This window comes from Colobus angolensis, unplaced genomic scaffold (assembly GCF_000951035.1).
Source record: "Colobus angolensis palliatus isolate OR3802 unplaced genomic scaffold, Cang.pa_1.0 Scaffold1, whole genome shotgun sequence".
Taxonomy (NCBI): Eukaryota; Metazoa; Chordata; class Mammalia; order Primates; family Cercopithecidae; genus Colobus; species Colobus angolensis.
The window spans coordinates 13,816,287-13,843,083 of NW_012110918.1; positions in this window are offsets into that span (position 1 = coordinate 13,816,287).

Below are 26,797 nucleotides of genomic sequence, written 5' to 3' on the forward strand. Positions count from 1 at the left end.
CCGCCTTTCCTTTCCCTTCCCTTCCCTTCCCTTCCCTTCCCTTCCCTTCCCTTCCCTTCCCTTCCCCGGGAAAGAGCGGCAGCGATTTAATATGCAAAGGTGGAAAGGCTGGCATTGGGCGCATCGCCCCGCATGCCATATTTCAAACAAAGAATACACAACAAAGGGCCGGCGGGCGCGGGGATTTGTCAGAATTCGGCGGTGGGAGAGATTTATCTAAGCTGAGTGGAAGGCCTGTGACCTTGGGTTTGAGAGCTTTAAAAGGAACAGGCGGCTGTTGAAGACGAACAAAAAGATGCTTGTGATTATCATTATTTAATATAATGGCCTTAAACTGTTAGGAGGGGGAATTAGGTGGCACAAGAGAATTGTTTTTTTATTCCAGGAGATGTAAGAAAGATGTAATGGACAGGAAAAAGTAGGGGGGCGGCGGAGGGAGGGAGAGGCTGGAGAGATTTCTCAGATGAAGGAGGAGAGTGAGTGAGCCTGGAGAAGCAGCAGGCGGTAAACAAGAAACGCTCCCCTCCCCTCTCCCTTCTCCTCCTTCTTCCCCTCTTCTCTTCTCCCCTGCAGTCCCCTCCCTTCCTGGCAGTTTCAGCCTCAGCCCCAAAGACAGGACAGTAGCTGGGAAGGAGGTGACCACCCTTACACCACGAAGGGGCTGGGCAGAAAGGGACCGAGAAAGGAGGACGGGGCCTGGAGGACTGTCAAAGCCAGGATCAGGATGCGGCAAGGCTGGCAGCTTTCCCAGGCTGGGGGACCAGGGCTGCCAGGAGACCTGGGCATCCTATTCAGACAAGCCTGGCATGGGGGAGCGGTGTGGGCTGCCCCAGGGCAGTGAGGGTCTGGGAAATGGAGGCTGGTAAGGTTCTTTCACTGGGGTCCCCAAGAAGTTGGATTGTGAGCCCTCCTGCCAGGGTTGGGTCCTGAAAGTGCCAATGCTCTGAGCTGCTGCACACAGGGGACAGTGGGGGCGGGAGGAGGTGGCTGGCCTGGCCGTTTTGCTGCAGGGTCGACCTAGGACCTCTCCCACCTGGGTTGAGGTTTGTCCAGGTGCCTGCCGCTTCCCAGAGCCTGAGCAGAGATACAGCTGAAGCCCAGGAGCCTCCTCTCTTTCTTGGGGCCTGGCTTTCTCTTTTCATTTGTAATTTTGTAATCTTTTTCTTAAAGAGTCCCCTCCCAAATCTGCTGAGTGTCAGCTCCCACTAAGGCAAGACCAACTAGGTGGTCTTCACAGCCCGTCTTGGGGAGCAACTGCGGTTCTCTCTGGAAAGTGTGGAAGCCAGGTTTCCAGGCAGCTGGGGGAGGAGGGTCCCCGGTAGAGCTTCAGAGCCAGGCAGGAGTGGGAGGTGGGGTGGGCAACAGGAGCCAGCTCTGTCCTGGCAGCAGGGATGCCAGGCGGACACCCACGTGGCCCAGGAGGGCCCCGTACTTCCTGCCCTCGGGTGGTCAGCCATCAGCGTGTGTTCCCCCAGAAAGGGGAGCAGCTCCAGCCACAGGTGGACTCACGTCTGAGATCTGATAAACTAGAAGAGGAGGAGAAAACAGTTAGGAGGCAAACTGGAGAGGACGAAGCCGCGCAGGAGGGAGAGGATGTGAGCTCCTGGAGCCCGGTGCCCAGAAGCCTTACTCTCTGGCCGATCTCAGGAGGCAGCAGAGGCTCAGAGGCCCAGGGTTAGGGGGCAGGAGGGGACTGTGTGGACACAGCCCAGGTGCCATCTGTGGGGCATTCACGGGCTGAAAGCTCCAGGAGTCCCAGACACAGGCAGCACGGGTGTGTGGGGCGACATGGATCACCCTATGTGAGGGACACCCCGTGCTTTTGGTGGGTGACAGCCTTGGCCAGAGTTAGGGCACCTGGGCCAGCTCTGCCACCCACTTGAGGCTTGGCCCTGGGCCTCAGTCTCACCTTCTGTAAATTGGGGGCAAGGAGAGGACCCACTGTGGGCTGACTGAGGGTGGGAGGAGGTGTGTGTGTGAGAGAGAGGGCCCTGGAGGATACAGAGGGGTCTTCTCACCCCATCCTGTCACTGCCTCCATCACCCACAAAAGCACCCCCGTCTATCAATCTGGAAGGAAGCCTGGCTGGGGGAGTCGGGGGGAGGGGTCTTTAACCACAGGGGATGCCTGCCTTTGCTTTTTCCTCCATCACTGATAACCTCTCCAAGGCTCAGGTTCAAAGGCATCAAGTACTGGCTGGGAGATGTCTGGGTTGTTGAGGACCTGGTCAACTGTCAAAATGTTTTCAGTTGGCAAAACTGATGGTTCAGCCAGAAATAAGCACTCACATCTCTCTGATCCCATCTCTATGTCCCTCTCCTCTTCTGTGTGCCCAGGGCATGGTCCTAAGGCTGCCAGCCAGGCTGTGACCTCAGTAGTATTTGGTATTTTTAACTTCTCTTGGCGTTGCCCTGGTCCCTGGCACAGGCGTTCCCTCCAAATGTGGACTGCTCCCCGGACAGGCCATGAAACCTCCTGCTTCTGGAGCATGGAACATTGAGTATGTTTGCAACTCTCTCCTCCTCCTGGAAAATCCTTCTTCCCATCTAACCTAGATACTTTGTGCTGTGGCTTAAACTTATTTCATGTTCTGCTTTTAATATTTATTCACTTCTCTATTTAATGGACTCTGATAGAAGGAGTTTATCAAACTCTTAATTCTGTCTCTGGAGCCTTTGTTCTCTCTCTGCTGCAGGAGAACCTCAGCCCCTCAGGGCTGGTGCCCAGGCACCTTAGGTGAAGCCCTCAGCTCGGCCGCCACCCTGGCCTTGGCCGGATCCAGGCTCTGAGGTCCTCTTCTAGAGGCTGGATTCTCTCTCATTTCACTCCACATCATTATTAAGAGATGATGCAGGTCTTGGAGCAAGAACCCTTTGGCTCTGGAAAAATTATGTGTGACACTTCACATATGGATCAGGTAATTAATGGACGCTCGGATTTCCTCCGCCATAACATAAAGAGGGTGAAGATGGCGTTTTAATTCCAGATAATTAAAGAGCGATCGGTTCGCGAGTGCTGCTCGGGGAGTGCTGGCTGCTGTCATTAACACCACTGAGCCCGCTCCATTCTCCACACCTCACTGCAAACCGTGGGGCCTCCTGCTCCCCGGGGCATGCTGAGCCATAGAGCCCACTGCGCCGCTGTGTAATTGAAGTGGCCACATCTGCTGCACCGAGCTTATGGAATGGGAGTGGGTGTGTGCACACGTGCACATGCGTGTGTTGGGAAAGGAGCTGCAGAGTGGCCAGTCTAGAGTGACCACACACGACCTTAGAGACCTGGCCCTAGGGAACGTGCAGAGCTCAGGTGGCTGTCACTGCCGCCAAGGAAAACACGGGTCTCACTGTGCAGAGCATCCTTAATGAGGGCACAGCTTCCCCACTTCAGCCCCAAGAAACTGTCCCTTGTCCTACCGGGTCACAGGAAACTCCCAGGACATCGAAGGGGCTGTGCCTTCCCCAGAGCTGAGTGTCCCTGGATTTCAAAAGTGACAATAATTGGCTGGACACCGTGGCTCATGCCTGTAATCCCAGCACTTTGGGAGGCTGAGGCAGGCAGATCACTTGAGGTCAGGAGTTAAAGACAAGACTGGCCAACATGAAGAAACCCCGTCTCTACTAAAAGTACAAAAATTAGCTGGGCGTGGTGGCGTGTACCTGTAATCCCAGCTACTCGGGAGGCTGAGGCATGAGAATTGCTTGAACCTGGGAGGCGGAGGCTGCAGTGAGTTGATATGGCACCACTGCACTCCAGCCTGGGCGACAGAGCGAGACTTCATCTCAAAACAAACAAACAAAAAAAAACAAAAAAAGGAAAGCAACCGTAATTAGTACTCTTTAAGATGAAGATAATCCCATTCCAGAGGATCATTTTCTCCTGCTGAAGTCCAGGGTCACGGGCAGCTGCTCCTCCTGAGAGAAGGGCACGGGTGGACTGACATCCCACTGCAAAGGCAGAGCCCAGAGTCCTCAGTGGCCTCCCTGGGAGAGTAAAGCAGCGGCTTATTATGGCCGAGGGGGCTGACAGGTCTTCCTGGTTCACATGGCGCATCTGTCACATTTCCTGATAAATATCAGCCCCTTGCACTGTCAGGCAGAGCCTCTGAGGGTGTCCACACTTCTTTGCCTGGCTCTGCTCACTCCTGGTTAGTGGCTTCCAGAAACTCACGTGTGCTGATTCCCACAAATATTTACTGAGTGTCTGTGAGGGGCCAGGCAGGCACTGGGCTGGTCTCAGGACGTGGAGGTGAATAAGAAGAGGCTGCTGTACAGAAGAAGCATGTGGGCACCCAGGAGAAGGGATGGAAAGAAACCCAGGCTGCACAACAGCGGGGGTGCAGGCATGACCAAGAGCTGGGGACTGCTGGGACTGGGGACTGCTGGGGCTGGGGAGGCAGGGAGGCCGGGAAGCCTGTCGGAGGACTTGTCCTTTGCCTACCAGGCAGGGAAGAGCAGGAACGGGAGGGAGCTCATGCAGGGGCGTGCACAGCAGCCATGGTTTAGCGTGCACCTGGATCTGTGGGTACACAGGCCAGCATATGCCACGGTGGCTTTGCTGATCAACACCTTCTGTCTGCCTCGTTAATCTGTCCTCTGCCTCACCTGGTTGTGGTCATCCTCCCTTCAGGCACTTAGCCACTCCTGCTGGGAAAAGATCTGTAAGAAGTCTCCAGGGCTGGCTGGCTGGCTGGCAATCATTGCCTTCTTTTCTTTATGGTTTTAGGACAGAGTGAAGTTTTTTCCTAAAACTCCTCTTTCTCTAAGCCTCGATCCAGGGTGGGGGGGGAGGGTGGCCACTGAAGTTGCATTTTTATTTCAACCTAGACCTCTTTCTCTCAAACCCTAGACTCTGACATCCAATTACCTACTCAACATGTCCACATGGATGGAATCTCAAATAGAAGGTCAAAACTAAATGCCTCTTCTTCATCTCCTAATCTGTTCCCTTCTCAGCTGATAGCACCTCCACCCTTGCAGTGCCAAGACAAACAGCTTGGGGTCGTCTTCACTCCTTGCCTTGCTGATTGGCCAGGAAATCCTTGTGGCTGCACCTTCAAAATAAATCCAGAAGCCAACATTCATGGAGAACCTGGAGAAATCCTAATAAAAGTTCGTAGTTTAGCAAATGGGATTGTGCCAATGATAATTCCTCATTTCTGCTAAGTGTGCGGTGGCTGTGTGAGATAACAGGGAAAGCTAGGGGAGCACAGTGAAGGCAACATTCTGGAATATCTTTGCAACTCTTCTGTTAATCTAAAATTATTTCCAAATAAAAAGTTTGATAGATACATAAATACAAGCATTTGTTTGTTAGGGCTGCTGTAACAAAGTGCCACAAACCAGGTGGCTGAAAACAGTATAAATGTATTCTCACCCAGGGCTGGAGGCCACATTGGAAATCAAAATGTCTGCAGGGCAGGCTCCTCATGAGGGCTGTGAGGGAAGATCTGCTCCAGGTCTCTCTCCTTGGCATGTGGATGGCATCTTCTCTGTGTGTCTCTTTCAAATAACACTGTACCACTTCACAGGTAGTGCGAGTACCTTAACATAACAAAACCATCCTAATTCCTCCCTCTTATGCCTCGTATCATTGTGTAACAGTAAAACAGCAAGAAACTAACATCACTCACTCCATTTTTCTTTAAGGGGCGTTTACCCTTTCCTGCACGTAGGCTAGGATAATTTTAGAGCACTGAGATGAAATGTGAAACAGCAATCATGTAGTTTTTGAAACTAACTCCGAGATTAAACGGTGTATTAGTCTGTTCTCACATTGCTATAAAGAACTGCCTGAGACTGGGTAATTTATAAAGGAAAGAAGTTTAAATGACTCACAGTGGTGCATGGCTGGGGAGGCTTCAGGAGACTTACAATCATGGCAGAAGGGGAAGCAAACATGTCCTTCCTCACATGATGGCAGGAAGGAGAAGTGCTGAGCAAAAGCGGGAACAGCCCCTTATAAAACCATCAGATCTCATGAGAACTCCCTCACTATCACAAGAACAGCATGTGGAAACCACTCCCATGATTCAGTTACCTCCCACCAAGCCCCTCCCACCACACGTGGGGATTTTGGGAACTACTATTCAAGATGAGATTTGGGTGGGGACACAGCCAAACCATACCAAAGGGGAAGTTTGTGAACAACTAAGTATGTTTTGTTGGAGATTTACAGAAGCATTGTGACCTAACCAAGGACAAAGAAGTTCCCAACCTCCTCACCCCCTTGCTGGTACCCAGATGTTTGTGGTCCTCAGTCACCTCTTGATTCCAACCCGGTTTCTATGAATCTGACTGCTCTAGGTACCTCATATCAGTGGACTCTTACAGTAGTTGTCCTTTTGTGCCTGGCTTATTTCACTCAGCATCATGTCCTCAAGATTCATCCATGTTGTAGCGTGTGTCAGGCTTTCCTTCTTTTAAGACTGAATCATAATCTACTGTAACGTATACATCACACTTGGCTTATCCATTCTTCTGTTTGTTGATGGACATTTTGGTTGTTTCCACCTCTTAGCTATTGTGAATAATGCTTCTAGAAACATGGGTGTATAAATACCTCTTCACATAGCTTCCCATATCCCCCTACCCATAAAAACCCTCTGGCCAGCCTGAAAACCTGAAAATGGTACTTTAGAATGCTGGTTCAGCATCCTCTTGGTTTGACTGGCTTTCCAAATAAACCTGCTTTTCTTCCTACCACCCCTTGTCTCCAGTGGCTGGCTTTCAGGCAGTGAGCAGGCAAACCTGAGTTCCATTACAGTTGCTGCCATTCAGTTCACTTATAGATCAGCATACATAAGTACGATATATACAGAAGACACTACATAAGCATATGTAACTGAATACCTCTTTGCTATTATTATTTGGAACCAACTGCTGTCTGTTAGGTCAATTAAGAATAAGAAAAATAAAAGTTTGTATTTTACCTTCACTTTTCCTTTCTTTAATGCACTTCCTTTCTTTATGTAGATCTGAGTTTCTTACCTATACTGTTTTCTCTAAAGAAATGTTCTTTTTAACATTTTTTTTTTTGCCAGCCAAGTCTACTGGCAACAAATTCTCTCAATTTTGAGAACGTCTTTATTTCTCTTTCACTTTTTCATCCTATTTTTTTATTGGGGTAAAAAATATACATAACATAAAATTTAACACCTTAGTTATTTTTAATTGTACATTTCAGTGGTATTAAATATATTCATAATGTTGTATAACCATCACCACTATCCATCTCTATAACATTTTCATCTTATAAAACTGGAATTCTATCCTCATTAAGCACTGACTTCCTATTCCCCTCTCCCAGGCCCTGGTGGCCACTATTCTACTTTGTTTCTATGAATCCGACTGCTCTAGGTACCTCATATCAGTGAACTTGTACAATAGTTGTCCTTTTGTGTCTGGCTTATTTCACTCAGCATGATGTCCTCAAGGTTCATCCATATTGTAGCATGTGTCAGGCTTTCCTTCTTTTAAATCTGAATCATAATCTACCCTAATGTATACATCACATTTTGCTTATCCATTCATCTGTTGGTGAACACTTTGGTTGTTTCCACCTCTTAACTATTGTGAACAATGCTTCTAGAAACATGGGGGTACAAATACCTCTTCAAAACCCTGCTTTAATTCTTTAGAGTATATACCTAGAAGTGGAATTGCTGGATCATATGGTAGTTCTGATGTAGGACAGGCACCTCCCAAAATTGGGGCTTAGCCCAGGAGGGTTCTTGGCTTCAACCAGGGAATAATTCAAGAGGAAGCCAGTAGTGTTAGACAGCAATCCTTTATTGAGACAGCTGCTCCTTGCAGAACAGGGCTAACTCATAGGTAGTGCACCTAGAGTCAGCAATGTATGGGCTGTTGGCAACTGTATTTATACTCATGTAAACCCACTTTCAATTACATGCAAGTTAAGGGGTGGGTTAATGCTAAGGGATCTAATGGATAAAGTAGACAGCGTGCAAGAACAGATGGGCCATGTAAGCGGAGACAGAAACCCTGAGAAAAACCAAAAAGGAAATGGTGGCAAACAACAGCACTAACAAAAATGAAGACTGATTTTGATGGGCTTATCAGTTAGCCTGGATAGGGCTGAACAAAGAATCTCTGAGCTTGAGACTATGTCAGTAGAAACCTCCAGAACTGAAAACGAAAGAGAACAAAGAACAAATACAACAGAATATCCAAGAACCATGGGACAACTATAAAAGGTGTAACATACAATGGGAATACTGCTATGGGAGTCCTAGGAAACTAATAAGATCTGCTGAGAGCCCAAACAATGTTGTATACTATAGTATTGGTCACCATTTGTTGAGTGTGTGTGCACTTTAACCTACCAAGGAAGAGTGTACCGCTGTGCCCTTTTCACAGATAAAGATGCTGAGACCCAGGCTGGTTATGCATCCTTGCCAAACCCCTGTTCTAGGAAGAGAAGTTCCAGAACTAACTGATCTGAGGCTATGTGCAGCTGCTGTGCTCTGCTGCTCACATCTGTAGGCTCTGAAGAGTCATAAGATGCTCACTCTAGCTTTGCTGAAGCCCCATGTCCAGACTGGCCACACAGACTCACAGGACTGGACATGTGTCTCTGATTTCAAATCCAGGAACCTGGCTCTACAGCCCAACCTCAGTGCCAGGGGCTGCCTCAGCTAATGCTGTGCCTGCTGTCCTGTCCTGGGACTCCCAACAGCTGCAGGGGTGCCTCCCACTGCCTCCCCATCCTCTGTGCCTTTTTACCACCCGGCTCCAAACTGCTTGAAACCATCACTCAACTACCAGCCTCTCCCCACCACTGTCCGGAACATGTTTGCTGCTGCCAGTGGTTGAATTGCACAGAAGTGAAGAGAAAAAATGGTTTCAGACTCTGAAGCCACTACTGGAGGTGGAGGTGTTCAGATTAACTCTGCAGTCCTTTGGAACAGCTGTTTCTTGGCTGTTCCACTCTAACATGGAAATACTCTCAAGGCTATTCACAGTATCACCTCCACCTTCCTAGAGAAAGATGCTGCAGAAATAAGTCAGGCAAATTGTCTCTGTGCATCCTTATACACAGTAGGTGTTCAAGAAATGTTGGCTGGATTGATCTGAAAATAAGTATGCACAAACGACAGCCATGAGCTGTTCCCTTCCATCTGCTGGAAGGCTGGCATTGAAACCTTCCTCCTCCTGGTAGTCTTTTGCCAGAGAACCAGGCACGCTTGCCCAGGGAGCTGCCTCTTGCAGGCAAGGCCCTGGAGACTCCTGATACGAAGCAATCTCAGAAGGCTTATCACAGAGTGTCAGGTGAAAAGGACAAGATACAGCTGCACTTGCAGTATGATCTCAGCCACGTGAAAAATATATGCATAGAAAATGCCTAGAAGGGATGCAAAGAAAAAAAGAGTTTATACAAATAGATCCATAAATGCAGGTGGATACATTTTTTTTTTTCTGGAAAGAATTACAGAAAATGTTAACGGTGGTTACTATGGGGGAAAGAGGTAGGGGAGGGGTTGAGGGGAAGGTGACTTTCACTTTGCCCCCTTTTGTGGTCTGTTTTCTAAATTTATGTGTGTGTGTGACTTTTATTCATACTTCAAATGTTAGCAGGGTTATTTGGGTAGCACAATTTTGACCCTTTTGTTTGCTTTCTTTATCTTTACCTCTCCAGAGTAAAAATCATTTTTAGTAATCAATTCATTTTTATTCATGTTGTCAAACAAATGAAATAGAAAATTAAGCAAAAAAGAAAAAGACTGAAAACAATATGGCAGATTTTAATGATGGCTATCTCCAGTTAGGTAGATTATTGGATTATGATTTTATTTCTTCTTTATATTTGATCTTCTTGCGGCCAAAACCTAGACAAGTAATTGTAAAGGGAAAATAAAATGCCCAGGCAGCAGCAAGCAAAACCATGAATTAGTGACTTTATTTGGGGAGAGGGCACCCAACTGTCACCTCCCCCACCTGTCATGCTTGTTCTGTCTTCAGTTGCAAATTCTCTTTTGGATCTGGATTCCTAATTCGTGAACGCTCCCTTTTGCACAGATCAGGGCTAATGTGCTGTGTCAGTAATAGTTTTTGTTGACTGAGAAAACACAAATTCAAAGAAAAATCTTAATAGTGAATTGTGTCCCCTGGAAGAAGACACTGGACGGACTATCAGGACCGATATGGTTAAGACCACTGCTATGGTTTGGCTGTGTCGCCACCCACATCTCATCTTGAATCGTAGTTCCCATAATCCCCACGTGTCGTGGGAGGAACCAGGTGGAGATAATTGACTCATGGGAGCAGTTTCCCCCTTCCTGTTCTCATGATAGTGAGTTCTCACAAGATCTGACGGTTTTATATGAGGTTTCCCCCTTCACTTGGCCCTTGTTCTTCTTCTCCCTCCCGCGACGTGAAGAAGGTGGTGTTTGCTTCCTCCTCCACCGTGATTGTAAGTTTCCTGAGGCTTCTCCAGCCGTGCTGAACTATGAGTCAATTAAACCTCTTTCCTTCATAAATTACCCAGTCTCAGGTATGTCCTTAGAGCAGCATGAGAATGGGCTACTGCAACCACAGACTCTGTGAGCAAACTCCCTGGAGTCCTAGGTTTACTAGCTGTGTGACTTTGGGCAAATGACTTAACTCCTCTGTGCTTCATGTCCTCATCTGTAAAATGGGTATAGTCAGGGTTCCTAACAGATAGGGTCATTTGTGAGGCTTCTATGAAGGACAATGGGTGGTACATACGAAGTGCCTACCAAAGGATGGCTGTGATTCTTCTTGCAGGGTGGATGCCTTTCCCGGCAGCTTATCTCAGCACCACAGCCTGGGTGCCTGCATCCCCTGTGCCTTGCATACAGAAGCCAATGCCAGGCTGTATCAATTCTGGGGCCTAAGAGAGAAACAGGATGTCCCATGTGACTTCAGCTGCTTTGGAGTGGGGTCTCCCAGGAATCTTTGTGATATGGTTTGGCTATGTCCCCACCCAAATCTCATCTTGAATTGTAATTTCCACAATTCCCACGTGTCATGGGAGGATCCTGGTGGGAGGCGATTGAATTATGGGAAGAGGGAGTCTTTCCTGCACTGTTCTCGTCATAGTGAATGAGTCTTGCAAGAACTGATGGTTTTTAAAATGGGTGTTTCCCTGTGCAAGCTCTTTTTGCCTGCAGCCATCCACGTAAGATGTGACTTGCTCCTCCTTGCCTTCCATCATGATTGTGAGGCCTCCCCAGCCATGTGGAACTGTAAGTCCAATAAACCTTTTTCTTTCGTAAATTGCCCAGTTTCGGGTGTGTCTTTATCAGCAGTGTGAAAACGGACTAATACACTTTGGGTGCTAGGAATAGCTGAGGGATGTTGAATACGTTTCCTCCAGCCCAGAGGTGAGGGGCAGGTGGAGTAGGGGAGAGGCAACTGACACAGGCTGAACATCTGTATCCGGGCTGGCCCAGGTGGGCTCTGACAAGGCTAAGGATGGCAAGTGGGCAAGCAGAGAGGAGGGGCTGGGAAACTGGCCCTCACCTGGCCCTGATGGGAGGGGAAGAAGAGGGTGGTTGGCTCTGGGAAGAAGAGGGTGGTTGGCTCTGGAGTGAGGGGGCCCTTATATTATCTCTGACAGGAACTCTCTACAGGCTTTGCAGAAGGGCAAATTTTGAATTTAGAGAATTCACAATAATAGGAACTTTCAAAACCCATTCCTGGTTAGCCCGTTCCTGGTGCAGCCAAGATCCTGTGGATCAGGGAATGCTGTGGATGCTCATTTAGCATCATAGACAGAGGGAAGCCTAACTGTGAGCTTCTGGGGCAGTGTCTGTGGCCCCAGTTTACGTGTAGGGTGCCAGGAGCAAGTGCAACACACAGGTTTCTGACCTGAGACACCCAGGGGTGTGCAGAGGTGGTGATGGGCATACGGTTATAAATAGGCACTGGTATAAGTTTCCCTTGCCTGTCATAATCACGTATCACAGTCAGAGTGGTTCAGGAAACAAATGAATTTGCTCACAGCTCTGGAGGCTGAAGTCCAAGATCTAGGCATTGGGAGGGTTGGTTTCTTCCAAGGCCTCTTTCCTTGGCTTGTAGATGTCTGATTTCTCGTGTCTTCACGTTGTCTTCCCTCTGTGTGTGTCTGCCCAGATCTCCTCTCCTTATAAGGACATCTGTCATCTTGGATTAAGGGCCACCCTAAAGACCCCATTTTAACTTAATTACCCCTTTAAAGACCCTGCTTTCAAATGCAGCCACACTCTGGAGGTACTGGGGGTTAGGGTTTCAACATATGAATTTTAGGAGGAACACAATGTAGCCCCCAACAGCATATATAATATTAAGGGTTTTTTGTTTGTTTGTTTGTTTCTTGTTTTTGAGACAGAGTCTTGCTCTATCACCCAGGCTGGATTGCAGTGGTGCAGTCTCAGCTCACTGCAACCTCCCACCTCCTGGGTTCAAGTGATTCTCCTGCCTCAGCCTCCCGAGTAGCTGGGATTACAGGCACCCGCCACCATGCCCAGCTAACTTTTGCATTTTTAGTGGAGATGAGGTTTCACCATGTTGGCCAGGCTGGTCTTGAAGTCCTGACCTCAGGAGATCTGCCCATATCCGCCTCCCAAAGTGCTGGGATTACAAGTGTGAGCCACTGTGCCTGGCCGGTATTTTTTTAAACCAGAAATTACCTTCGATATGTCTGCACACATAGAATAAGCTGTCCGTTTGCTTTGCTTTGTCCGGGTGCAGTTGTCCTCTGATGACTCAAGTGCCAGTGACATCCACCCTGTCCTGGGGACCTGCTACCATCCAAGTTCTGTCCCGGGTGTGGGGATGAGTCCCCAACAAGATCCATGCCTTCAGGGAGCTCAGGGAGAGGAGGGGCAGGGGACACAGGAGTGTGGACAACAGCCACCATGACCCCACACTGCTTCCCAACCAGAGAGGAAGAAGTGCTGAATTGGTATTGGGAAAACGGAGCTGATGCTGACGCCCGGGAGCAGGCGGAGATTGGGAAAGTGGCCTGGTGTTCCTCCAGCTGCAGAGGCAGAAGCGCTTTCCTGAAAGAGGAGCCACCCTCGGCCAAGGCAGGAAAATGTGACGAAAACCCAGCGTGTTGGTTGGATCTGGTTTTGTCTGGCAAACGTTGGGGCCCTGTGGGAGATGAGGAGCGAGGGGACACAGAGCACCCGAGGGAAGGGTCTTGCCATCCAGCCTGCAATTAGTTTACCCTGCACAGGAGCGGAGCTGGTGAAGGATGTCAGTCGGGAGCAACACAATCAGACTCCATTTTCTTAGGATAACTCTGATATAAAAATGCATAACTAATTGCTAATAAATAATTTATCAACATTTTTCAAAGCTTGGAGTCTGGGTGGGGGCTGGGTATAAGTCACAGGCTCATTGACCGTGAAGCGAGGAGACCCAGCCCAGCAGGGGTTTCTGTCTGCAGAGTCATCTCATCACCACGTGTTCTGAAATGAATGTCTCCTTCTCTGAACTTCAGTGTCCTTCACTGAGGAGTGGGCCTGAACACTGATCACTACCATCCATGCCAGCCCTAAAACTGTTAGCTTAGCATAAGAAACTGCACACACATCAAGGGGTTCAGGGGAGTAGGGGGAGAGAGGAGAGCTCAGAGAGGCAACACCGTATTTACTTATAAATACAGGTTTCAGCCAGGTGCAGCGGCTCACGCCTGTAATCCCGGCACTTTGGGAGACCAAGCTGGAAGCATCACTTGAGCTCAGGAATTTGGAACGAGCCTGGGCAATGTGGTAAAAGCTCCATCTCTACAAAAAATACAAAAATTAGCCAGCCAGGCCTGGTGGCATGATCCTGTAGTCCCAGCTACTCGGGAGGCTGTGGCGGGAGGATCCCTTCAGTCCAGGAGTTTGAGGTGGCAGTGAGCTATGATTGCACCACTGCACTCAGCCTGAGTAACGGAGTAAGACTCTGTTTCAATCGGTCAATCAATCATCAACAGGTTTCCATGTGAATCCTCTCCACAGTCCTGATCATAAGATGTTATGATCTCATTTTACAGATGGGACAACAGAGAGTGAGGTTAGGGGACTTGCCCAGAGTTACACAGCTAGCAAGCAGCAGAAGTGGGATTCGAACCCGCATCCTCCCATCAACCCATGCTCTGTCCCTACTGAGTTAACAAGTCACATCTCTGGTTAGTTGCTGGCCAGTCCTAGCCCTCTCCCATCTCTGCTCTCTCTTTGCATCCAGCTGTCCCTTGAGCACTGAGTGCCGGTCACCCTAAAATAACTGACACCTTTTCCCTCTCTCTTGGGTACAGTTGAGTCTGGGTTGTTATTGCTTTGGATTCTCAGGGGCACAGAGGTTAGCTCCACTGGAAATCATGAGTAAGGTGGCAACAGAGTAAAGCTCACAGTGATGAACAGATAATGGCCCAATTGAAAAATCGCCTCATCTCAGATCATTAGCTACCTTCCCTCAATAATGCGATTCAGCGGCCACAGTGGGTTTTCCTCTGTTGTTGGTTTGTTGGAATCTGTTTCCAAAAAGTACAAAAATGTGGTGAGCTCCTCACACTGGCTGGCGAGTGCCCAGCTGCCAAGGTGGATATTTGTGTTGGGGGGAAAATCATCCTGGTATTGAAAAACAGGACAGAGCTCTCCAGAAGGATCTGGACACTGATTTTTAGTTACTAGCTAAGTGTTTGGGGAAATCCACCTGTCGTAGGTGGGGTATTCTGAGAAGCAGATTCTGAAATAGAGCTCTGTGTGCAGAGAGGATTCGTGTCTGTGGGGGCAAAGGATCAGCATCTGGCAAAGCGAGAAAATGAACTCTGCTGAGGTCGCAACAAAGACCTCAGCGGATCCCACATAAGCGTTGAAGCCCGGATCACTTTTGTAGGAGCCTGACTGGTAAATTAAGGGGCAGGGGCATATGGACTGCGTGTGTCTCTCCAAAATTTATATATTGAAGCCCTAACCCTCAGTGCGATTGTACTTGGAGATAGGGCCTTTTCAGAATAAATGAAGGTGAAATGAGACCCTCTGATCCTATTGTCCTGTGGCCTTACAAGAGGAGGAGACACCAGAGCTTGCTCGTGTACTCTTGCTCTGCCCTCGACCCCCTGTGTCCACAGATAAAAAGCCACGAGAGGACATAGTGAAAAGGCGGCTGTCCGAAGCCAGGAAGACAGCCCTCGCCGGGAACCAACTCTGTCAATACCTTGATCTTGGACTTCTAGCCCCCAGAATTCTAAGAACATAACTTTTCTCTTGCTTAAGCCCCCTATTCTGTGGTTGGTTCTTTGTTATGGCCATTCTTTGTTAATACAGGGGACACGTGACCACCTCTGCTCCCATTTCCTCAAGATGCAATATTGGTTTTGATTTTTCTTCTTTTTTAGTTAACTCTGTTGGGACAGAATTTGCATACAATAAATTTCACCCATTTTAAGTGTACATTTGATGAGTTTTGACAAATGTAAACAGTAGTGTAATCACCATCATAATCATACTATAGAACATTTCCATCACCTTGAAAAGTTTTCTCCTGCTCTTATGGCATCAATTCTCTCTCCCTCATCCCCTGCCTCCGCCATCCAGGCTCCCCCTGACCTGCTTTCTCTCACTATAGTTTTGCCTTTTCTGGAATTTTATATAAATGGAATCATGTAATATGGAGTCTTCTGTATCTATCTTTTTTCACCTACCATAATGCTTTAAAGATTCATCCATGTCATTGCATGTATCAGCAGGTCATTCCTTTTTATTGATGAGTAGCACAGCATTATATGGATATGCCAAACATTTATTCATTGAGTTGATGGACATTTGGGTTTGCCCTGATTTGAATGTGTCCCCAAATTTCTTGTGTTGGAAAGTTAATCCCCAAATTGATATGCTGATGGCATTTGGAGGCAGGGCCTGTGGGAGGTAATCAGGATTAGATAAAGTCCTCAGGGTGGAACCCTCATTATGAGACTGGTGGCTTTATGAAAAAAAAAAAAAAAACGGAAAAGAGTTGGGAGTTGGCACCCTCTTGTCCTCTCATCACATGATGCCCTGTGCCACATGATGCCACAGCAAGAAGGCCCTTACCAGATGCTGGCGCCATACTCTTGGACTTGTCAGGTTCCACAACTGTAAGAAATACAATTTTTTTTGTTATATAAATTACCTAGTCTCAGGTGTTCAACTGTAGCAACAGAAAATGGAGTAAGACATGGTTGTTTTCAGTTTGGGAATTTTATGAATAAAGCTGCCATGAATATAGCAACATACAAGATTTTGTATGGATGTATGTTTCATTTCTCTTGGCTAAATACCTAGGGGTGGGATTGCGGGGTCGTATAAGTGTAGTTTAGTTATATTAGAAACTGCCAAACTGTTTCCCAAAATGGCCATGCCTTTTCAGATTTCCACCAACTATGTATAGAGTTCTGGTTGCGCCGTGTGTTCACCAACAGTTGGCATTGCCAGGCTTTTTGATGCTAACCATTCTAGCAGGAGCGTAATGATTTCTCATTGTGATTTTAATTTGCATTTCATTAATGATTGATGATGTCGTGCATGTCTTCAAGTGCTAATTTGCCATCTATACATATTCTTTGGTGAAGCATTCCAAATTGTTCACCCATTTAAAAAATCCAAATTGTTCACCCATTTTAAAAAGTTGAATTGTTTATATCATTGAGTTGTCTAATACATGTATACAAGCTTTTTATTTTAATCTAAGCATTGCCTTTTCATTTTCTTAACAGTTTATTTTGAAGAGCAAAAGTTTTTAATTTGATAAAGTCCAATTTGATAATCTTTTTTATAGTTTCTGGCTTTTTGTTTACTTGTTTTGTTCTAGGAAATATTTCCCTGACATCTTCCATCTTTCCTTCTGGATACTTTAGAGTTTTAGCATGTATATTATTGTCTATAATTCGTTTTAAGTCAATTTTGTATATGATGTTTAAAAATTGAGGTTTTTATTTTCCCATGTGAATATTTAATTTTTTCAGCACCATTTGTTGATAAGGCTATCCTTTCTCCTATTGAATTACTGGTACTATTATTAAAAACCAATTGGAACAGAAAAAAAAAAAAAACCAATTGGCCCTGTATGTGTGGGCTCTGTTACATTGATCTACATGTCTATCTCTATGCCAATATCACACTGTCTTCATTACTGTAGCTTTATAATAAATCTTAAAACCACATAGTGTAAGGTTTCCAACTTTATTCTTTTCAAAATTATTTTGGCTGCTCTAACTACTTATCATTTCCATATAAATTTTAGAATCAACCTGTCAGTTTCTATTTTTAGAAAAACTTGCTGACATTTTGATGTGATTACATTGTATATATAAATCAATTTGGGGAGGATGGGGAGTTTTATAGTACTGCTGCTTTGGATTCATTAACATGGTCTACTTCACTTATTTAGGTACTTTAATATTTTTCTCAGTAAAGTTTTGTAGGTTTCAATATATAGGTATTGTAATATTTTGTTAAATTATTCCTAAGTGTTTTACTCTTAGAAGTTCTTGTAAACAGTATTGTTTCTTAATATAAATACATAATTTTCTGTTGTAAATATGTAGAAATACAACAGTTTTTTTATATTGACATTGTATCCTGTGACCTCACTCACTTACTAGTTCCAGTATCCTTTTCTGTACGTTTCTTAGCATTGTCTACATAGACAATCACATCATCTGGGAAATAAAATTTAATTTTGTCTTTCTAATTGATGTACTATTTATATCTTTTAATTATTTTATTGCCCAGGCTCTGACTTCCAGCAAAATATTAAATAAAAGATAAAAGCGGACATTCTTTCCTTGTTCTTGATCATAGAGAGAGGCATTCAATCTTATGCCATTAAGTATGATGTTAGCTGCAGGATTTTTGTAGATGCCTTTTATCAAGTTGAGGAAATTCTCTTCTATTCCTAGTAACTGAATTGGGTTTTTTTTTTTTGTAATCATAAATGGTTTTGAATTTTGTCAAGTGTTTTCTTTACTAGATATAGAGATCTTCATATTTACATAGTCCTCTTGAGTGAGCTTTGGTAATTTGTTTCTCTTAAGGAATCAGTACATTTCATCCAAGTTGTTAAATTAGCCTTTAAAGGTCTGTAGGATCTGTAGTGATGTCCCTCTTTTATTCTTGATGTTAGTAACCTGTGCTTCTCTCATTTATTTTCTTAATTAGTCTGGCTATAAGTTAGTCAATTTCATTGATCTTTTCTAGGAATCAGCTTTTGGTTTTAGTAATTTCTTGGGTATTTGTTTAAGTTTTATTTCATTGATTTTTGCACTCACCCTTACTGTTGCCTTTCTTCTGCTTATCTTGGGTCTAATTTGCTCTTTCTCTAGCTTTTTAAGGAGAAATTTTAGGTCATTGATCTTAGGTTTTTCTTCTTTTCTAATATAATTATGTAATGCATACATTTCTCATTAAGCACTCCTCAGCTGCATCCCACAAATTTTGATATATTGCATTTTCTGTATCATTCAGTTCAATGCTTTTTCTAATTTTTCTTGTGACCTACATGTTATCTAGAAATCTAATTTAAGTCTTGTTTAATTTCAAATTTGGGGTATTTCCAGATGTCTTTTTGTTATTGATTTTTTTAATTTAATTTTGTTATCAGAGAACATACTTCATATTACTTCAATTCTATTAAATTTGTTAAGGTTTGTATTATTATCAAGAATATGATCAATCCTGGTAAATATTACATATACACTTCAAAGACTATGTATTCTGTTGCTGTTGCTTTTACAAATATCGATAAGGTCAAGTTGGTTACTAGTGTTGTTTAAATCGATACATGATTATTTTCTATCTACTTGTTCCTTTTTTTGAGTATTGAAATATCTGCTGTGATTACAGATTTATATATTTCTTCTCTCTATTCTATTTGTTTTTGCTTTTTGTATTTTATGTATGTTGGACCATTTGACAGGTACGTAAATCTTTAAGATTACATTGTTTTCTTGATGAATTTACTTCTTTATAATTATGGAATTCTACTCTTTATTCCTAGTAATATTTCTTGGTCTGAAGTCCACTTTGACATATTAATATAGCCACTCTAATTTTCTTTTGATTAGTGTGTGTATGATATTTCTTTTTCCATCCTTTTACTTTTTAACCTTTCTATAGCTTTCTTATTTTAGTAGGCATCATGTAGATAGTTGATACTTGGAAATTACTATTTTATCCAATCTGACAATACTTGCATTTTAACTATAATGTTAGAATATTAACATTTAATGCAATAATTTATACAGATCTACCATAGTAGTATTTGTTTTCTATTTGTCCCATCTGGGGTTTTTGTCCTTATTCTTTCTTTTCTTTTGAATTTATAGAGTAATTTTTATAATTCTGATTTATATCCTATCTACTATTGTACTATATGCTTTTGTGATTAGTTTTTTTAGTGGTTGCTCCATAGTTTACAATGTACATCTTAACTTATCACAATCTACTTCCAAAGAATGTTATAACATTTCATGTATAGTGTAAAGACCTTAAAACAGTATATTCTCATCCCCTACCTTCTATTTTTTGTGCTATTGTTGCCATATATTTTCTTCATATACCTCTCAACGCATAATTATCATTTTTGCTTTAACTAGTCAATTATCTTTTCATGAGATTTTTTAAAATTAAAAGATATCTTTTATACCTTTCTACATATTTACCACTTCTGATGCTCTTTATTTCTTTATGTAGAGTCAAATATTATTTTTCTGGCTGAAGAAATTTCTTTAACAGGTCTTGTGGTACATGCCCACTAGCAATAAATTATCTCATTTTTTTCTCTGTCTAAAAAGGTCTGTATTTCATCTTTTTTTAAAATTTATTTGATATTTTCTGCTGGCTATATAATTCCAGGTGACTCTGTTTTATTTCTTCCAGCACTTTAAATATGTCAATCCATTGTCTTCTGGCTCTCATGGTTTGCAATAAGAAGTCTTCTGACATTCTTGTTTTTATTCTTGTCTCTGACACTCCGATGTTAGACTACCTGATATTCTCCCACAGGTCACTGAAACTCTTCCTTCCTTTAACCATTTGTTTTAGTCCATTTGGGCTGCTATAAGAGAATATCACAAACTGGTTAATTTACAAAGGACAGATATTTATATATCCCTGTTCTGAAGGTCTGGAGACCCAAGATCAAATCACTGGCATTTGGTGCTTGGTAAGGGCTGCATTCTCTGGAAGGCAGGAATGTTGTGTCCTCACACTACAGAAGAGCAGAAAAGAAAGCTAGTTGAACACTGCATGAAGCCTCTTGTATAAGTACCTTAATCCCATTCACAAGGAAGAAGCCTAATTACCTCTTAAATGTCCCTTGTCTTAATATGCTCACATTAGCAACACCTGAATTTTGGAGGTGGCACAGTCAAGCCATAGCAGTGTTCTTTTTTTCTTTCTGAGCTTCCCGTTTTTTGTTTTTTGTTTGTTTGTTTGCTTGCTTTTTTTGTTTGTTTGTTTGTTTTGGTTTGGTTTGGTTTGGTTTGGTTTTTTTTTGAGACAGAGTCTTGCTTTGTCTCCCAGGCTGGAGTGCAGTGGTGCAATCTCGGCTCACTGCAACCTCCACCTCCTGGGTTAAAGTGATTCTCCTGCCTCAGCCTCCCAAGTAGCTGGGATTACAGGTGTGCACCACCACACCCAGGTAATTTTTTTCTTTTTTGTATTTTTAGTAGAGATGGGGTTTCACCTTGTTGGTCAGGCTGGTCTTGAACTCCTGACCTCGTGATCCACCTTGTCTTGGCCTCACAACCGAGCTTCCTTTTTTTAGATAGTTTCTATTGCTATGTCTTCTGGTGCTCTAATTTTTCTTCTCCATGTGCAATCACACCCAATTTATTGTGTTGCAGTGTGTTTTCCATTTCTAGCAGTTTTATTTGGGTCTTTTTAATAGCTCTCATTTTTCTCCTCATAATGTTTATGCCTTTATTTAGCTTCCTGTGTGTGTTTTGCTTCCCATGGTTTTGCTTTCCACAGTTTCAGTTACCCGTGGCTAACTGTAGTCTGAAAATAGGTGAATTTAGTACAATAAGATATTTTGAGAGACAGAAAGAGACCACAATCACATAACTTTTATTATAGCATACTGTTATATGTTCTATTTTACTATTATTTATTATTGTTAATCTGTTACTGAGCCTGATTTATACATTAAACAGTATTATATACATGTATGTATAGGAAAAATATAGTATATATAAGGTTCAGGACTATTTGCAGTTTCAGGCATCTACTGGGGGCTTTGGAACATATGCTCCATGGATAAGGGAGAACCACTGTATATAGTGTCAGTGTGTGTGTGTGTGCGTACACGTGTGTGTGTTGAGAGAGGGATCCTTGTCTATTAATTCCACATTTTAAAATTTTTAGATCTATTTCTATTTATTGATTTTTTTTTTCCTGGTTGTGCCTCTTACTTTCCTATTTCTTAGCATGCTTGGTAATTGTTAAATAAAATGTTAGATATGGTGAATTTTACATTGTTGAACTCTGGATTTCCTTGCATCCCTTTAAATGTTTTCAGATTTTGTTCTAGCATGCAATTAAGTTCATTGTTTGGGCCTTTTGAGGCTCATTTTTAAGCTTTGTTCAAGGGGATCCAGAATGGCTTTTAGACTAACACTAAGTTAGCCCTGATACAAAGGCAACATTCCTCTGTGGACTCCACTTAATCCCTGGCATTATGAGGTTTCTTCACTTTGCCTACTGGGAACATGAGCAAAATCCCAGCCTTTTGTGAGGCCCATGAAATGTTTGGGTACTTCTTCCTCTTTGTTCTTTCCACAGCTTTGTGGATTTTCACCACATGCATGTGTGCGTGCACACACAGGTGCGTGCACACACACACACACAGGTCAGTACTCAGCCAATGAGTTGTGGGGACCATTCTGCAAATTTCCAAATCAATCTCTCTCTCTGTCTCTCTGAGTTTGTGTGTGTGTGTCTGTGTGTGTGCATGCGTGTGTGTCTGTGTGTGTTTGTGTGTGTGCATGCATGTATGTGTCTCTGTGTGTGCGTGCACATGCATGCATGTGTCTGTGTGTGTCTGTGTGTGTGCATGCATATGTATGTTTCTGTGTGTGTTTGTGTGTGCATGCATGTGTGTGTGTCTGTGTGTGTGCACGCACATGCATATGTCTGTGCCTGTGTGTGTTTGTGTGTGCACATGCATGCGTGTGTCTGTGTGTGTTTGTGTGTGTGCACATATGCGTGTGTGTGTCTGTGTGTGTGTTTGTGTGTGTGCACATATGCGTGTGTGTGTCTGTGTGTGTGTGTTCATGCATATGTGTGTGTCTGTGTATGTGTGCACGTGTGTGTGTTTCTGTGTGTCTGTGTGTGTATTTGTGTGTGTGCACATGTGTGTGTGTGTCTCTGTGTGTGTGTGTCTGTGTGTGTGTGCACACACACATGCTGCTGCATCTCTTCTAGACCTGCCCTGAAAATTTCTGCCGCCTCAGTTTCCCTGAATAAGAATCCCTTTTTCTTCCATTTAGTGGAATATTGAGCTCTGTTGGGTTCTCCTCCCTACCCAGGGGCCTGGAATCTGCCTCCAGGAAATAAGCTGGGAGAATCTTGAGGCTCACCCCATGTTTTTCTTTTCTTTTAGAGATCAGGGTCCTGTGATACCTGTGACTCAATGTCTGAAAGCAATTATTTTATGTATTTTATTTTTCAGTTGCTATGGTGGGAGGGTCATTCTTCTAGCAGTTAATGCTTCATGGGAAATCTACTGGATTCACCCTCTATCTCGGTCAGAGGTGGGGAGGGGTCTAGTTTGGAGGCTTCTACTTGGTCTGTGCCTCTACAATAGCTCTTACCCTACCGGCCTAGAAACAACATGGCAGTTCTGCCCACTACCAAGTATGTCCAGCCATACATCCAGGGACCAGAGAGATGACCTCTGGGTGGATCCATGGGACCTAGAAGCCTAACTTGAGCTGGATCTGGCCAGGACTCCCCCGATGGTGTGACTCCCTCTTTTAGTCAGTTTGGGATGCTCTAACACAGGGGTGTCTCATCTTGTGGTTTCCCTGGGATACATTGGAAGAAAAAAAAAGTCTTGGGCCACACATAAAATACACTAACACTACTGATAGCTGATGAGCTGAAATAAAATAAATCACCAAAAAATCTCATAAGGCTTTAAGAAAGCCCAGGAATTTGTGTTGAGCTGCATTCAAAGCCATCCTGGGCTGCATCCTGGGACAATGCCAACTTGTCCCCGGTTCCCTTGCTCCACGAGTCTCCCTAGATCTGCCCTCTCCTGTAACACACTGTACATAGCAATTAATATGTTTTTCATTTCTTCTGTCTCCCTGCTGCTGGTACATAAACTCTGAGGATCTCTGTTTTGTTCACTGACATCCCTCAAGCACCTCTAGCAGTGTCTGGCACTTAGTAGGTATGCAAGATTCTTAGATGTTGAGTGAACCTCCCCCTCTCAGCCAAAACTCTTAAGCCTTGGCTCCTGCTGGGTTTGGCTGCTGCTCAGAAACTGAGCCATGGGCTACAGGTCAGACAAACTTGCTCTAACAAATACATCATAGGCCGGTGGCTTAGACACAAGCATTTGTTTATCACAGTTCTGGAGGCTGGAAGTCCAAGATCAGGGTGCCAGCAGATCTGGTGTCTGGTGAGGGCCTCTTTCTGGTTTGTAGATGGTCAGTCATCTTCTTGTTTTATCTTCACACAGCAGAGAGAGGAAGCAACCTATCTCATGCCTCTTCTTATAAGGACACTAATCTAAGCATGACAGCTCCACCCCCATGACCTAATGACCCAGAGGCCCTCCTTCGATGCCATCACACTGGAAACTAGGCTTTGACATTTGGATTTTCCGGGACACAAATGTTCAGTGCACAGCCCTATGCCATCTCTCTTAACAGAAGCTATAATAATGTATTGTCGTTATTATGATTATTAGTTAATTGAATGGGCATTTTTGTGCCAGGCATCAAGTTTTACCTGCAAATTCTCTCTTTCATTCCTTACAATGCTCTCGAACAGGTACCGTCATATTCTATATCTTGTAGGCACAGAAGTTGAGACTCATAAGAATGAAGTTAACCCGCCCAAGGTCAAGGATCTGAACTCCGGCTTTCTGATTCTAACTTGACCATTCAGTTCCCAGCATGACAGCAACTCAGAGGGCAGAATAGTGCAGAGAGTGCGGGGAAATGCTGCACAGGTGAGTGGGATGTGGATCAAAGGGCAATGGGGGTGCCCTGTCCAGTTCAGTGCCTTTAGGCCACTGCAAAGGTAGTGGCTTACTCCAGCACCTGCTCAGGACAGACCTGTGAAGATCTTCTAAGATTTTCAATCAGCATTTAAAATATTAAAACTAATGCATCGACTTCTGTTTCAAAGAACCTCAGTTTGGTGACCCCCAGACTAATAAAGCTATTTATCCTGGAAACTGGCACAAGCTCCAGCGAGACTGTGTCCTGGAAAGCAGCACATGAGCCCTGTGCCAGGTGGTGGGGTGCAATGGACACAAAGGTCATGTGTACCCACTGTGTCCAGGTCTCAATCTAGAATCTAGATCCACACTGGGAGGTACAGGCTGAACTGGTCTGGGCATTGACCCAGGTTGGCTAAGAACAGCAAAACCAGAGAGAAAGACTAAAACCTGGATAGAAAATAGATTTAATTTCTCATGCCAGTTCTGAATGATTGCCTGAGGCTTCCTGGAATCTTTTATTGACAAAGACTGGAAGGGTGTGGAAGAGTCCAGTAAATCAGAATGTTGTGATGGATTAGTTATGTCTGCTATGGTCAGGGAGGTGGAGAGTGGCTGCCTGAAGCTCATGATTTGCTGACCCTGGTCTAAGCTACTGTGCAGGAGAGGGGCAGATAGTCCTAGCCAGAGCAGTGGTGAGGACTCTCAAAGCTGAGTTATAAGGAGAACCAGGAAATGGGGCCCGACACAAGAGGGTTTAGAACGTGTTAGAAGGAGGATCACTCAGATGAAGGCAAGTGGACTGGTACAGTCCCCGAATGGCAGGTCTTTCCAGGTCTTTAGTGAACCACTATTTTAAATGCTAACTTGTCTCCAATTCCCTTGCTCCACGAGTCTCCCTAGATCTGCCATCTCCTGTAACACACTGTATGTAACATTTAATATGTTTTTCATTTCTTCTGTCTCCCTGCTGCTGGTACATAAACTCTGAGGATCTCTGTTTTGTTCATGACATCCCTCAAGCACCTCTAGCAGTGTCTGGCACTTAGTAGGTATGCAAGATTCTTAAATGTTGGGTGAACCTCCCCCTCTCAGCCAAATCTCTTAAGCCTTGGCTCCTGCCCGGGGCTGGCTGCTGCTCAGAAACTGTGATTGGCAGGTACATATGTCTTTGATTAATACGAATGGGGAAACACATTCACACTTACTTAATACATTCAGTTGTGTTGGCAATATATTTCAAAATATGGAGCCCATCGGGGGAGGCAGTGGGGGTAAGGATGATAATGAAGGAGTCCTTCCCTGGGAGTCCTGGCTCAGGAGGAGGGGAAGGGCCAGCTCCAAGCTGGAGGCACTCACTAACTGTTCTCCACGGGGACCCTCCCTCCTCACATCCTGGTCTGTAACACGGGGATGCCAGCATCTGCCCTGTGTACCTCAAAGAGGTGTAAGGTTTCAAAGAGGTAATCTATGCTAAAAGATGCTTCGTGAAACGGTGCACGTTTGCCCTCCTTTTGTTCTTGTTGTTATGATGATGATGTGTCACTAAGTGGATGGGCGTTTTTGTACCAGGCATTGTGTGGGGAGTTTTACAGGCGTTCTCTCTTTTATTCCTCAAGGCCCCATGGAATAGGTACCGCTACATTCTATATCGTGTGGGTACAGAAATTGAGACTCGTAAGAATGAAGTTCACCTGCCCAAGGTCAAGGATCTGAACTCAGGCTTTGTGATTCGCACTTTACTGAGCAGGACAGAAAGAGAAGATGCCTGGTTTGCAAACCAGGAAGAGGGTCCTCACCATACACCAGATACTGACTGTCCCCAACTGCAAATCCAGCCTGTTAGCCACTAGGGAAAGAATGACGTCAGGGGAAGGCTGGACCGATGTGCAGGGGAAGGTAAACCCTCCCATCAGTGAATCAGGTCACCCTGGGCAAGGCGGATGATGGTAGTGCAAATACAGTTAGCCCTTGAGCAGCATGGGTTTGCATGGTGAGAGTCCAGGTAAGTGCCGATTTTTTCCAATAAAGCTTACACTGAGTGATTGCCTGAGGTTTCCTGGAATCTTTTATTGAGAAAGACTGGGAGGGTGTGGAAGGGTCCAGTAAACCAGAACGCTGTGATGAATTAGTAATGTCTGCTATGGTCACAGAGATGGAGAGTGGCTGCCTGAAGCTCATGATTTGCTGACCCTGGTCTAAGCTACTGTGCAGGAGAGGGGCAGACAGTCCTGGCCAGAGCAGTGGAAATATAGTTTCCACTTCCACCTTCTTTGACTCTTCCACCTCCACCACCCCTAAGACAGCAAGACCACCCTCTCCTTCTCCTCCTCCTCAGCCTCCTCATCATGAAGATAACAAGGATAAAGACCTTTATGGTGATCCGCTTCTGCTAAATGAATGCTAAATATACATTCTCTTTCTTATCATTTTCTTAATAACACTTCCTTTTCTTTGGCTCATTTATTATAAGAATACAGTATATAACACATATACAAAATATGTGTTCATCAACTATTTATGTTATTGGTAAGGCCTTGATCAATAGTAGGCTATTAGTAAATTTTTGTGGGCATCAAAAAAAAATGACACGGGGACTTTGGCATCACCAGGCCTGAATTCAAATGCCA